The sequence below is a fragment of the Apteryx rowi genome, unplaced genomic scaffold (genome assembly GCF_003343035.1).
Source record: "Apteryx rowi isolate R43461 unplaced genomic scaffold, aptRow1 scaffold_261, whole genome shotgun sequence".
Classification (NCBI taxonomy): domain Eukaryota; kingdom Metazoa; phylum Chordata; class Aves; order Apterygiformes; family Apterygidae; genus Apteryx; species Apteryx rowi.
Genome location: NW_020448986.1, coordinates 1221511 through 1231506, shown reverse-complemented (window position 1 = coordinate 1231506; position 9996 = coordinate 1221511).

The following is a 9996-nucleotide window of genomic DNA, read 5'->3' as shown; positions in this document are numbered from 1 at the left end:
TCGTCTCCATGCTCTAATATGTTTTAATTTTGTTTTTCATAATAACACCACTATTAGGAGTGTGGAAGGGTGTGATCTTTCTGCTCTGTGCGTCTGTCAGTGATAATTGCTCAACAAGTTGCAATGTAATAACAGTGCAGAAGGAATGACTCCATCGTTACCCCCAGTCCTCATATAACGTGGGGAAAATGTCACCACATGGGGAGGCCCATTCTTTCGATCGCTGAACCTGAAAGATGTAAAATTACCCCTGAGTCTTTTGTAGCACAACTGAAGCAATCTCAAATTACTTCTGCTTATGATTTCAATTTAGGAGTAATTTCAAAATAACCTCTTTGGAGAAACTTAACAACAACATTCACTTTTCTCAATAATTTTCACTATTTCCAAGGAAGAAAATAAAAAGATGATTGGTCATTCATGTTTTCAGTGTGGTGGCTGGCATCTGTGTTCCAGTGAGCACTGCTAGGGAATGGATTTATTATATGAGCATTTCAGAGTCAGTAATAACACTAATTAGTTTTCTCTTTCTCCTGAAAGTGTCTGAGTAACCCATCTTTGTGTCTGAGGAAAAAAAATAGTTCAAGATCCAACTGCTGGAAATTGAAATTTGAAATACTCAGACTGGAAATAAGATGCCACCTCTTAACAAGGAGGACAGTTTGCAGCTGATTGCTTACTGTTAGAGCAAGTGATCAGAGAAAATGAGAAATTCATCTTTGCCCATAGTCTTGCATGGAAACTGGAAAGCTTTTGAACTTCTCTAGGTAGGAGGACTTTTAATTTCACAACTAGAAAGAATAATTCTTTGTCTTTAAAAGTGAATTATTTGCTGAAATTTTGTGGGCTACGTTGTATAGGGTTTTCAGTAAAATTACTGAGATTAAGTGTTCTGGCCTAACTTTATAAAGTGACAAAAATGTAAGGTGCCTGACCTGAATCACCAGAGTGGCCTGAGTTGGAGAAGGGTAAGAAACACCTTTTGGTATCTTTCTGATTTAATTTGTGTTCAAAAAGGGATAAAACAGATATTACCAACTAACCGAACCTGTAAATTTAGTTTAACATTTCATGTTACAAAGTTCAGAGCAGAACTGTAATTGACCAAGTGTATATTACAGCAAAATGCTATAGCAAAAAAAGATTTACAAAATTTAAAGCAGGTGGCAGGTTTTTATTATTTGAATTAGTTCTCAGAAAATAAATCCATGCTCTTATTACAGTTCACTCATTTGTATTTTTTAATTTCAACTTTAATTAATTTTTATCCGTCAGGCAGAAATGAAGGATGTGCTACTCTGTCATTTTCTTTTCAGGACACTGAAAGGATGAAAGGCAGTAAGCAACAGCTCTCATTTTAAAAGCAAAAGTTAATGCTAACTAATTTCCACCTAGTTTAAAAGTAGTGGGTGTTAGTCTCTTGATTTTTAATGTGTAAGAATATGTAACCCACCCCGAAGCAGGAGGATGTCAGATTTTCCTGTGTTAATAAAACTACAAATGGTCAGAAATATTCTAGATGTTAATTACTGATGACCCCATTACTGACCTCAAAAGTAACTGCAAGAAGAGTATTCTGCTTTCTGCTTTGAGCCTTAGCTCGAGCGGGACAGAACTCCTGGCAGAGAAAACTGGCACCGTTGTGGGGCTTATTTGAATGAGGAGCTGGATGAATTTGACAGCAACTGTGGCTCTTCCAGGTTAGAGAAAGATGTCTGCTGGACATGTCAGGAAAAGAAAGATAATCCTGTCATCAGCAAGGTGAAAAAGGAATCTAAATTGAGTGGGCAGTGGGATGGTTGCAAGTTAAATGCAAAAACTCAAAAATGTTAAGTTAATCTATTTGAGAGATAAAGCAGCTTAGAAATGTGATTAAGACTTTATCTGAGATAACTGCAGGTCAAACAGCTCTGCTGGTCCTTGTGGTACAATCGTACATCTTTTCTTGGCTTTCCATGAGTGCCTCAGCTAGACTTTAGACAAAGCAGGTGAGCTAGGATGGATGACAGTGGAAAATCAGGATGAAATGACCATTTCTGCAATGTGTGGAGTGAGAAACCTAAATGTGTGACATGACCTTTGACTATAAAGTGAACAGCAGAGACAGATTAAATCGTAGGGGTAAACGAGCAGTACTAACCTAAGAGTCTCTTTGTCCTAAAGAAATAAAATTTCTTAGTGCAGATACCTCAGCAGCTGTGCCTGTATGTGTAAAAATCTAAAATCAGGAGGATATGCCAACTGTCAGTCAGAGGAAGGATACCAAGTGTGCAGTGGTGCGGATCCAAGAGGTGACTGAGTTGAATAATGAGTGGTTTCAGTTGTCCGGGTCTGTCAGCACAGTTCCAAGGTAAAAAGCAATTTTTAATGCCTTAAGTGACTTAGAACATCTGATTTCTAGCATACACCAGAAGCAAAATTAATACTGACTTAGTGCTAATAAAAATAAAGGCTTTGGCCCATTAAATAATAATAAAGGAGTATGAGGAACATCCATATCCATAAAATAATTAACATCTTTTTATGATGAATTTGGGGGAAACTTCCTTTCTGTCACCTCATTTTTAAAAATAAGGATGTCAAGAAGATGGGGGAAGTATTAAAAATTGCTCTAAAAACAAGGACTCAGCATGGAGTTTAGTTAATCATACTGATAGAGATGTCACAAGTGGGAAAGCTCCTGAACAAATGATCAGGAAGACAAGAACAGAAATCACCCTGTGGAAAGGAAGACACTGTTTTGGGTTAGGGCACTATTTACCTTGTTTTAATTTGAGAGAACTTAAATAAGCTCTAAGAATAGCTATACTGAGTCACTTATCTTTTTTTGGATACTGCCCTTAGAAAAATGTAGAATTAATTGGTTGAAAGCATTAAGATATTAAAATGTCTGATTGCTTGGAATGTTGAAATCTTTTTTTGTTGCATTTTTGCAAAGTTTTCACCTACTTAAACAGAAGTATATGGTGCAGGTTTTTTGTTTATACTTTCCCACATTTCAAGTGGCTAGGCATGGCATTGAATCACATTTTCAAGACTTTCTGGTCCTTTTTGTCCTTCTTCCTCAGCTGACAAGTATTACCAAGACCTATACTAATTAAAACAGTGAATCCTCATCTTCATCAAAAGTAGTGTGAGGTTGCAGACTACAGTTAAGAGAAATGTGGTCGCAGAATCGGTGATACTGTGAAAGGAAAAGACAACCAGGAGCAGTGGATTTGGGCACTCCAGGGCGTGCTGGGCAGTGCGGGATTCTTTCCATAACCGCAGCGGCACACATTTCAGTCTTCCCTTAAGTCCCACCAAAAAAGGGAGGTTGCAGTGTCTATATCCTCTCCATATGTACTCATGCAATTTTGGATGTTTTTTCTCTGCAGAAAAACATGGTGCACCTCAGAGAATGTTTTGCCTTTTTGCTTTTTTGTGTGCCTGTGACATGTCTAGAGGGCTTTTAACAGTTCAAATTCTTCTTTCAGCTATCTCTTAGAAAGCCCTGTTCTGTGGTGCAATTACATGTGACACATCTGTCTTTTTTTTTCCTTTTCTCAGTAGTTCCTCAATAGCCTACATCACAAAACCTAAAAGCAATGCATAAGAACAGTATTTGTTCCAACTCTATTTTTAGGAAAAATGTTTTTAAAGGCACAGTTTTCTAGAAATTTCTGGTATGTGAAATTATAGAATGTAGAGCACATTTTATTCCCCTTTTAAATGTCTTTAAGTGTTTCAGTTGCAAAAATGTTCTCTTGATTACCTTGAAGTCAGACTGAGCTAGAGAGATGTGGGATGACCAGTTCCTCCACAGTGAAACCAAATACCAATACCTTGCCCTTTTTCTTCATAAAACATCAGAATACTGATGCCAAAAGCCAGTTTGCAAGCCTAAAGGCTTTTGGTATCCAAATAGTGATATAAGGAATGCAGGCTGGTGCTTACCATCTTTAAGAAAACATTAGATCCTGTACTACCATAATTACTGTTTGTGAAGTCATGCGGAAAAATAAGCTAAAAAAAGAAGTATGAAACTTGTGAGCAATTGGAAAAAAATCATTTTTGTACCAGCAATACTTAGTTCTGAATACATTTGAATGTATGGCTTGAATTAAAGCCAGTGGAATAACTACAGGATAAGGCATAAGGGATAATGACAGATAAGGCAGCTTGAAAAAATACTAATGTAAAATCCTAATTCCTAAAGTGAACAATTCAATAATGTCCCTTTTATTTGTTTTTAAACTGAATCTGTTTTTAGTAGGTTCCACTAGAAGATGAAATGAGCTGTTCCATTAAAAATGTTCTTTTTTTAAATGTTTATTTGGGGGTTAGACTACAATCTGTTAAAAAGGACAACCCTTCCAAAACTGCCGGAGTAGATCATGTAGGAATTTGAAAGATGCAGAATATTTACTTAAGAGGAAATGGCCTAAGAAATTATTGCTAATTTTAATTAAGTTTTTTGCATACCCAATTGGTCTACTAGAGCTGGACAATTCTAGAACTACTCCTATTTTTTGGAGAATACATTTCCTCATGACTGCTGCAGAACCTTCTGGCAGTTGATTTACAAAGTTTGCTTATAATTTGATCTTTTAGCAATGCAAAAGAGTAAAGAGCAACATTATTTTTAGAACTGTTAAAAAAATCTATTTGGTGAAAAAATAGTGATGTATGATATTCTGTCTTCAGAGTACCTATTTCACTGATCATTTCTCTCCTTTTCCCTTTTAATGTGTGTATATTGAATGAAACAACCTTAAAATTTGTCAGTGATGTCTACATGTTTTCCTTTTCCTATCCCAGATAATATGCTAGCCAGTTGAGAGGCTGCTGATAGGGACCACTGAATCAGAGACATTTTAGCTGAAAGCAACCTGCATAGCCCAAGCCCCACTCAAAGTCAAGTATCTGCTACCTGATCCGTGTAGTTTGTGGAAGACATTTACTTGCTTGACCTGCCTTCATACATAATGTTCTAATAATCATTAATGGTCTAATCAGGGTAGCAAGGATCTTTTGCTCATCTCCATTTCTGCTCTTGCATCCAGGACAACTTTGCACTCTGGGTCTTTTTAGAAAATTGCTAAGGCCTAAGGAAGAGTTCAGTATTACTGTAAAAAAATTTTAAGCACAACTCTAACAAGAAAAAAAAATTCTTTATTAAAGCTATATGTCAGTCAAGGTAATGATATAATAGAAGAACACTGTTTTTTAAACTAACTTCAGATGTTGGAAGGCCTGGAAACGGCTGGTTAAAGACTTTGGTTTGTTCCTGATGTTCCTACTTTCACCAGTGCCCTGCTAATCTAAACTGCCACACAGACTTTGTTCTGGTACTGGTGCTTTGTAAAAATGGGTGAAAAGATCAAAAGAACAAATTCTTAAAAGAGAAAAAACTCTAGCCTACATACGTTTTCTAATGCCTGTTCTCCTCTGGCCTTATTGAACGCTGATATAGTGCAATTACAGGCATAAGCTTCATTTATAACAGTTTTGTATGTATCATTTGTTAAAACTCAAGCAGTCTGAGAATATGTCAGGGAGAGTATATAGATGCCTACCAGTGAATGTGGAAGACAGTTGAAAGCTGTTTTTTTGCCTGGGCTGGTACATGTAGCAATGCAGTATAGCACCACACACAGCTCTGAGCTCAGGATTGGAAATGCGGCCCATGGATTCTAACTTTTGCCTTTTAACCATGCCTGGCCTCCAAGGCTGAGCTGATATCCTTCTGCAGAATTGCAGTCCTCCCTCAGGACACACCAGCTCAGGTCAGGACACACAAACCTTGGGGCAAAAATTGTGTGTCTGCCCTAAGTTTTATCTAAAGACACAGTTTGATTCACTAAAATCAGAATAGATCCTTAAACTATTATTTAGAATATCATGAAAAAGATTACACGCTTATGTTAAAGTAGTACAGTTGGTCCAAGCTGGGCTTGGGGTGTCTCTGTACCTGTGCATCATCTGTACCAGTAAAAGACTGTCCCTAATCCAAAAAGGTGCTAGACCAAAGGTGAGGGGGTATCATGAGAAGTCTCTGGGTGATTACCTGAGCCTTTAGCACTTTATTTTCTTTGCTTTTGTTTTTTTCTCTTTTTCTCTGTATTTTTTTCTATTGTCATTATTTCAGTGGTTATAATTAGGCACCTTATTTTACATAAAGCTTTTTTTAATGAGGTTCCCCTTCCATCTTACATGGCAGGTACCTAGTTTATCTCAGTAGGTTTCTAATTACCTCCAGTGAGTTGAAGAGAAGTGCCTTGCTGAAACTACCACCATTCTCTGTCCAGGGAACCACTTTACTCAATAAAGATAAGGCATTTAGAGATAAAGAACCTTAAAAGAGCCTTAAAATTCAATAGCTACAAATGAATCTTCCTACTGGAGGTGCACCTTTCCTGTAAGCCAGGAAGTTGCTAGTTTTCCTGTAGTTCTTAACAGCTTCATTGGGAGGAGATTATTGTCTTGGCAATTACCAATTCCTTTTTTCCAAATGAGATGCTATTTTTTTATAGTTAGGTATCAGCAGGCAGTGAAGGTCACTTTAAAGAGATGGGGTGGGGGGGCTTCTTACATAGCTGTTTTGATATAATGTCTTTCCTCAGATCTTTTCTCTTCCCTCATCTTCACCACGTTAAGTGGGAAAACTGAGTTTCTTTCAAAGAAATACTTTTGTCTGTGCCTCCAGAAATCTTTCACAGGAATGTTTTTATTTAGGAGGCATGTCTGTCTGATTGATAAGGGATAATAACCCACAATGGGAAACCTTTGCATCAGAAGAAAACCTATCAGCATGTGAGTTTCTGTATAGAAAGGGTGATTCTGCTGATACATTTATGGTGCACAAAGTTAGCCTTCTCCATGTCATTGACTGAGAGTATAGCTTTTTGTTTTTCTCTCTTTATCTGTCTGAAAGACTTTTAAAAGGCCTATCTCCACTTGACTGAATAACTGGACCTGCAAATGCCAGTCTTCTGCAGAAGGTTTTAGTTTGGGCAAAACAGCTGTGGATTTTGGCAAACACAGACACGACTCCACTCCAAATGAATCAGAATAACCACAGATGTCAGCTTCATTGAAGCCGATATACCAGCATTCCACCTCAGGAAAATTAAAATCCTATAGTAATGAAAACTCATTAAAAATGCCCTTCTACGGACGGTTTTAGGTATTGAGTCTCACAGCCGTTCTGAACCCTGCAGCAAGGTTGCCATGGGTGCTTATTTATGATCAAACAAATTGGCGCCATGAACGAGAGCTTGGCTGTTGATGCTCAAAAGTGCCTTTGTGGTTAGAACAGCCTTTTCAGCAGCTTCTCATCTCACAAGAAAACTAAACACAGCAGGATATCTCTACAGGGGGCATTTTCATTTGGAGAAACAGCCGTTTCAATAATGAACATTTTTTATCATCATGCAAAACTAGGTGACATTGGTAGTGACCTGGTAACACTGAAATACAACTTAACCCTTTAAAGTGGAAATAAATGCAGAACCAATACAAATAGAAGGTGGAACTGTCCATAGGTAATTTGATTCCATCCATCTCATGGATGACAGATTGCCTAAAAATTTGTTCATGTATATAATGTGTGCATACTGCAACTGAGGGAGAGTAGATATATGTTTTTGATGACTCCTTAACCACTTCAGATGTATTTTACAATTTCAAAGAGTTGAAATGCCTGAAAGCAAGTATTTTAAAGATCCAACTCTCTCCCCACTTCCTCTCATCCAAATCTTTCCCCACTACCATCCTACCTAGCACATGCTGTGCATCCAAGCATAATTCAGTTGGCATGATATGCAAAAATCATTAAAAATGAATAGAGCAATGTTGTCCACGGACCTTGTTTTCACTTAGAGCACTTGTCAGATATTTTCCTTAAGGGTGAGTCCTGATCCAGTTTTCTATGGTAATAAGCAATCATGGAACCACTTTATGAGGTGAGTCCAAACTAGGTATGTAAGTGCTAGGGAATAACTTTTTCTCCCACTATAGTGAATTTCCACAGGAAGAGCATTTGGATAATCACCTTTTCTCTGCACTTTCCTTCTAGTTACACACACACACATTCCAGCATCCTGGCCACCACTGCAAAGAAGCTGTAACAGATTATTTCTTTTTAAAGACAAAGACAGGATAATGAGAGCCACTCTGGCAATATCTGGAGCAGTGGACCAGGAACAATTTCTGAGCTTCTAAATCTAGGTAGACATCTGGTCTTGTCAAAATACCACAAGAGGTGGTTTTTTGTGGGAAGGAACACAAGTCAATAAAATAGAAGGGAACTGTACAGACATCCAGTGTAGGAGCTAGGTGAGCACCGGGGCACACCATGGTGTGCAGCCATCCTCCAAGCTGTGTGTAGCCAATCTTTGTTCTGCCCAGGCTGCCCTTTCCTCAGCGTGTTTTGTTGGATACCAAGTACCCTCCCTTCTGTGAGGGTTTTTTTAAATCTTCTCATTCTTAAAAATGAGGGATTCAAAGTCTTGGAGTAACAAATCAGGTCACCTGAAAGTTCCTCTTTATGTTCCTCTGTACCTCTAGGTCATATGGAACCTTAAATCAAGCATCTGAGTTGGCATGGGAGCTCAGTGCCACTAAAATTAGCATCTGAGAAATGTATTCATGTTTCCAAAGTAGTTAAGGGTGAAGTTGTAATTTCTTTCCTTTTAGATCTGGGTCAAAAATGTCGGTACCTATCAAAGAGGTGCAGCCTGTAAAGGAAAAAAAAAAAGAGTCTCACAGTGTGTGAATGCTTTCCAGTGAGACCATCACTGTTGATCTTGAGGCGGAGAGAGGTGCTGCCATCTATCATAAACAGGTATGAGCATATGTCACAGCAGAGTAAAAGAGAAAAAAGAGTAAAAGAGTAGAGAGGAAACAGAGGTAAGTTTTACTATCCAAACAGAATTTGAATATAATTTAATATTTCATCCTCTTTACTTTTTTCTTTCATGAGAGGAATCAGTTCAAGCTCTTCATTCTAGACAATGGAATAAAAACAGCTTTTAGCCTAAAGTAATTACTCATTATCATAATCTTCACAAGAACCTCCTCAGACGGACATGAGTGTACCTGGGGATCTTCAATCAGATTGAATGGATATTTTCTTCTTGCTAATTAAAGCTAGGCAGTTTGGTATGAAACAAATTAGCAGAACCTGGTTATTCTATGAAATGATAATGCAGTCCTTTATTAACACATCTCTATCTAATTGAAACCCAATATATCGTGCATTATAATGGTCCTCTAGAAATGCATGCTGAAAAAGAATAGCTTTTTGAAGACTATGAATTATTTAATTTAGGAGGTGGAAAGTCACACTGATACTGCAGAAAGCCATATATCTCCACCTGTTTTGAGAAACAGATCTAAAAAATGATCACATTCTTACAGCACTAAAATTTCATTTAAGTATTTTTATTCCATGTAGCTATAAAGATAGACAGACAGAGAGATTGATCAGGAGACAGAAGGACATTAAGGCAGCTGTAATCCCCTCTCCCACAGTCATTGTCATTCAATGGCAAAGGTGTGCACTTGATGCCATATGTTGTGGGACTGGCTCCATGGCTGCATGGTCGTTCTGTCCAGGTCAGGATCAGCTGCAATAAAATTAGATGTTTGGTGCAGACATTTTGTGTATTCTAAATGTTCCACTACTTAAATGTTTAGACTAATACAGCAAAAAGCATATATATGAAAACTCAGCTTACATATGCCTGCTTTGTTTTTTTCTCTGACTCTTTTTGCTATTATCACATACAGCAAACATTAGCTTTAGGCAATTTTTTCATTTGAGAAACCTAAACATCAAGATGAACTAGGCATAAGGCATTTTGGTTTTAATGTTAAAATTGGTGCTTCCTTAGAGGACTGTGTGAATTTAAAACTACCTGCAAGGATAGTCATATGTGAACAACATTACAGCAGGTAAGATTAACACTGAGTTGTTTAATTCATATCATGCTATACTTATGTTAAGGTCAA